This window comes from Hordeum vulgare, chromosome 6H, assembly GCF_904849725.1.
Source record: "Hordeum vulgare subsp. vulgare chromosome 6H, MorexV3_pseudomolecules_assembly, whole genome shotgun sequence".
Lineage (NCBI taxonomy): Eukaryota > Viridiplantae > Streptophyta > Magnoliopsida > Poales > Poaceae > Hordeum > Hordeum vulgare.
Window position 1 is genome coordinate 552,922,246 of NC_058523.1, and position 6,000 is coordinate 552,928,245.

Sequence of the window (6,000 nt, forward strand, 5' to 3'; positions counted from 1 at the left end):
CAGAAATGTCAATGATCTTAAACTTGTGAGTAAACATGCTTCTATGGTTACTACTCAGGTAGAACAAGTACTTAAAGCTCAAAATGACTTGCTCAATGAGTTGAATGAAATTCCGTCAGAGTCGTTACTAGAGGCGGTAGAATGACCCAGGAACCTTTGTATCCTGAGGGTCATTCGAAGAGAGTAGAACAAGATTCTCAAGGAGTTAGCACTAGCAACCCTGTTGCTGCTACACTTGAGAGTCCAAATGATGCCTCTGTCTCTGATGCTGAAACACAATCTGGTGATGAACATGAGCCTAACGATAATATCAATAGTGATGTTCATGATGATGCTCAGCCTAGCAATGAAAAGGATGTGGAGACTGAACCTGATCTTCATAACCCACAGCCTAAGACTAAAAGATACGATAAGAATGACTTCACTGCTAGGAAGCATGTTAAAGAAAGGGACCCGTGGGTTCAGAAACCTATGCCCTTTCCTCCCAAACCATGCAAGAAAAAAGATGATGAGGATTTTGAGCGCTTCATTGAAATGATCAGACCTGCCTTTCTACAGATGCGTTTGACTTATATGCTCAAGATGTCTCTGTATGCTAATTACATGAAAGATATTGTGACTAATAAGAGGAGGATGCCTGATCTTGAGATCTCCGCCATGCTTGCTAATTACACTTTCAAGGGTGGAACTCCGAAGAAACTAGGTGATGTCGGTGTGCCTACTATACCATATGCTTGTGGGAGCGTCTTGTATCCCAAGAGATTCAAGGATACCGTAAAATCCTAAGCTTGGGGATGCCCCGGGAAGGCATCCCCTCTCTCGTCTTCAATCCATCGGTAACGTTACTTGGGTCTATATTTTTATTCACCACATGATATGTGTTTTTGCTTGGAGCGTCTTGTATCGTAGGAGTCTTTTATTTTTGTTGTGTCACAATCATCCTTGCTGCACACCTAGAGAGAGAGACATGCACACACCGTGATTTTGTCGAGCTTCACTTATATCTTTTGGTAGACAATTCAGCTCACATGTGCTTCACTTATAACTTTTGAGCTAGATACTTTTGCTCTATGTGCTTCACTAATATCTTTTAGAGCACAGCGGTGCGTGGCTTGGTAGTTGATCTATGCTTTGAAAGTAGTCTCAAAAGGGGTAGTTATCCAAAGGGATACGAAAACTTCCACCTTCATGTGCATTGAATAGTTAGAGAAGTTTGATTCATCTCAATTAGTTTTGAGTTGTGGTTATGGTAATATTGAAGTCATGCTAGTAAGGTGTTGTAGATCTAGAAATACTTCTGTTGAAGTTAGTGATTCCCGTAGCATGCACGTATAGTGAACCGCTATGTGATGAAATCTGAGCATGATTAGTCTATTGATTGTCATCCTTTGCATGGTGGTCGGGATCGCGCGATGGTTTATACCTACCAACCCTTCCCCTAGGAGTATGCGTTGAATGCTTTGTTCTTGCTCAAACCCGTGTTCTTGCTCCTCTTGCTGGGATTTTCGATCTCTTTGCTCAAATCACCGTTCTCCGAACTGTTTTGGGGAAATTACTCCTTGGTAAGTGACTCCTCCATTGGTCCAATTAGTTTTTGCTCGAGTGCCTTATACTCCGCGTATTTTGCTGCCTTGGTGACCATGTTCTTGAGCTTTATATGCTGATTCTAGTTGGTCCCAAGTAGTTTTCATGCGTAATATGGTCTCTAGGCACTAGTGGGAGTAGTTGCTACAAGTTTAGTTGAGCCTTGTTCACCTTTCCTTTGGGTCACTGAAAATTTCAGAAAAAGGAAGATGTTCAAGAGAAACTATCATGGTGGTTCCTCAAGCAAGAGAGGTCCCCGTCTTGCGATTCGGGAGCCTGATCCTTACCAACCTAGGGACGCGCAGGTACAACCATGTGAATGGCCTTCTAATGAATTTATGATTGAGGCAGGTTGCAAAGATGAGTTTGATGCATTTGTTCGCAACGTCGGACTTGAAGAATTCATCTCTGATAAATGTGAACAGTATGTTGCTCTCACTACCTCTTTCGTTCGTAGATTCAAATTTTCAGCTGGCCTTGAGCCATCGGTACTGTTCAATCTCTATGATAAATTGTATACCATGGACTTAGAGCATTTCAATAGAATTTGCAACGTTGACGACACCACGAATCCTTCTGCGTTGGTGTTTCCTCGAAGCGGAGAGGATGATGTAGGACAGCGGAGGTACGTATTTCCCTCAGTTTGAGAACCAATGTATCAATCCGGCGGAGGAGTATCTCAAGATCCTGCACAAACACAAAAGCTTGCACCGAACACTATGAAGGGGTTGTCAATCCCTTATAGATTGTTTGCCAAGTGAGAACTAAAAGCAACAAAGTAACAAGGCAAAGTAAAAGCGGAGTTGTAAACGATGGATGTGAATAGACCCGGGGGCCGTAGTGTTTACTAGTGGCTTCTCTCATGAAAGCAAGTAGACGGTGGGTGAACAAATTACTGTCGAGCAATTGATAGAACTATGCAGAGTCGTGTATGCAATGATTATTTCTATAGGCATCACGTCCGAAACAAGTAGACCGATACTTTCTACATCTACTACTATTACTCTACACGTCGACCGCTATCCAGCATGCATCTAGTGTATTAAGTCCGTAAGAACAGAGTAACGCCTTAAGCAAGATGACATGATGTAGAGGGATAATCTCAAACCAATGATAAAAACACCATCTTTTTACCCTTGATGGCAACTGCTTGATGTGTGCCTTGCTGCCCCTACTGTCACTTGGAAAGGTCACCACATGGCAGAACCCAAAACCAAGCACTTCTCCCATTGCAAGAATCATAGATCTAGTTGGCCAAACAAAACCCAAGACTCAGAGAGACTTACAAGGATATCAAATCATGCATATAAGAAATCAGATATCAAATCATGCATATAACCATTGCAAGAATCTTATATGCATGATTTGATATCCTTGTAAGTCTCTCTGAGTCTTGGGTTTTGTTTGGCCAACTAGATCTATGATTCTTGCAATGGGAGAAGTGCTTGGTTTTGGGTTCTGCCATGTGGTGACCTTTCCAAGTGACAGTAGGGGCAGCAAGGCACACATCAAGCAGTTGCCATCAAGGGTAAAAAGATGGTGTTTTTATCATTGGTTTGAGATTATCCCTCTACATCATGTCATCTTGCTTAAGGCGTTACTCTGTTCTTACGGACTTAATACACTAGATGCATGCTGGATAGCGGTCGACGTGTAGAGTAATAGTAGTAGATGTAGAAAGTATCGGTCTACTTGTTTCGGACGTGATGCCTATAGAAATAATCATTGCATACACGACTCTGCATAGTTCTATCAATTGCTCGACAGTAATTTGTTCACCCACCGTCTACTTGCTTTCATGAGAGAAGCCACTAGTAAACACTACGGCCCCCGGGTCTATTCACATCCATCGTTTACAACTCCGCTTTTACTTTGCCTTGTTACTTTGTTGCTTTTAGTTCTCACTTGGCAAACAATCTATAAGGGATTGACAACCCCTTCATAGTGTTCAGTGCAAGCTTTTGTGTTTGTGCAGGATCTTGAGATACTCCTCCGCCGGATTGATACATTGGTTCTCAAACTGAGGGAAATACGTACCTCCGCTGTCCTACATCATCCTCTCCGCTTCGAGGAAACACCAACGCAGAAGGATTCGTGGTGTCGTCAACGTTGCAAATTCTATTGAAATGCTCTAAGTCCATGGTATACAATTTATCATAGAGATTGAACAGTACCGATGGCTCACGGCCAGCTGAAAATTTGAATCTACGAACGAAAGAGGTAGTGAGAGCAACATACTGTTCACATTTATCAGAGATGAATTCTTCAAGTCCGACGTTGCGAACAAATGCATCAAACTCATCTTTGAAACCTGCCTCAATCATAAATTCATTAGAAGGCCATTCACATGGTTGTACCTGCGCGTCCCTAGGTTGGTAAGGATCAGGCTCTCGAATCGCAAGACGGGGACCTCTCTTGCTTGAGGAACCACCATGATAGTTTCTCTTGAACATCTTCCTTTTTCTGAAATTTTCAGTGACCCAAAGGAAAGGTGAACAAGGCTCAACTAAACTTGTAGCAACTACTCCCACTAGTGCCTAGAGACCATATTACGCATGAAAACTACTTGGGACCAACTAGTGTAGCAGCAACAGGGTTGCTAGTGCTAACTCCTTGAGAATCTTGTTCTACTCTCTTCGGATGACCCTCAGGATACAAAGGTTCCTGGGTCATTCTACCGCCTCTAGTAACGACTCTGACGGAATTTCATTCAACTCATTGAGCAAGTCATTTTGAGCTTTAAGTACTTGTTCTACCTGAGTAGTAACCATAGAAGCATGTTTACTCACAAGTTTAAGATCATTGACATTTCTGTCCACACAAGCACTTAAATGACTAAGCATACGAGCATTCTTTTCCAATTGTCTGCTAACATAATCATTGAAACTCTGTTGTTTGGCAACAAAGTTATCAAATTCATCCATGCATAAGCTAGCAGGTTTATCAAAAGTAATATCACACTCATCAAACCTACGCAGAGAATTTACTTCTACTACCTGTATCGGGTTATCGAGACCATGGATCTCTTCGATAGGTGGTAGATTTTTGACATCTTCAGATTTAATGCCTTTCTCTCGCAAAGATTTCTTGGCTTCATGCATATCTTCGGGACTGAGGAATAGAATACCTCTTTTCTTCGGAGTTGGCTTAGGGGGTGGTTCGGGAATAGTACAAGTATTTTAATTGCACAAGATGTTATTCAACAGAATCTCAGCTTGTTCTACGGTTCGTTCCCTAAAAACATTACCGGCACAACTATCTAAGTGGTCTTTGGAAGCATCGGTCAGTCCATTATAGAAGATATCAAGTATTTCGTTCTTCTCAAGAGGGTGATCAGGCAAAGCATTCAGTAGCTGGATGAGCCTCCCCCAAGCTTGTGGGAGACTCTCTTCTTCAGCTTGAGCAAAGTTGTATATTTCCTGCAAGGCAGCTTGCTTCTTATGGGCAGGGACATATGTTTCAGAGAAGTAGTAGAACATATCCTGGGGGCTACGCACACAACCAGGAGCAAGAGAAGTGAACCAGGTCTTAGCATCATCCTTTAGCGAGAAAGGAAACAGCTTGAGCATGTAGTAGTGGTGGATCTTTTCCTCACTAGTGAATAGGGTGGCTATATCGTGCAGTTTGGTAAGATGGGCTACAACCGTTTCAGATTCATAACCGTGAAAGGGATCAGATTCGACCAGAGTGATTAACTCAGGGTCGACAGAGAATTCATAATCCTTATCGGTCACAAAGATAGACGAAGTAGCAAACTTCGGGTCGTATTTCATCCTAGCGTTCAAAGATTTTTCTTTCCACTTGCGCAGAAGTTTCTCAACATCATAGCTATCCTTACACGCAAGAAAATCCTCAGCTATCTCTCCCTCCATAACATAGCGCGTATCAGGCATAACAGGAAATTCAGGCATAGTAGCAGGTTCTACTTCAATAGTATCAGCAGTCTCAGAAGTATCATCACGTCTAGCAGCAACTCTATCAATATGTGCATCAAGGGCACCTACTGGCAAAGCATTATCAGGCATAGCAGGCACATTATCTAGCATAGCATCATCAGGCATAGTATCTAGCATAACATCATCAGGCATAGTATCAAGCATGGCATCATCAGGCATAGTATCAAGCATAGCATCATCAGGCATAGTATCAAGCATAGCATCATCAGGCATAGTATCAAGCATAGCATCATAAGCATCATGGGCAACAGAAGTAGCATCATCAAGCACAGGCGACATATCAAGATTTCTAGCAGGAGGTGAAGTCGCAAACTTACTCAAAACTAAAGGTGAATCAAGTGCAGAGCTAGATGGCAGTTCCTTACCTCTCCTCGTAGTGGAAGGCAGGATTTTAGTTCTTGGATCTTTCGGATTCCTCATAGTGATCAGCAGACTTCAATCCCAAGTGACTCAGAGAATA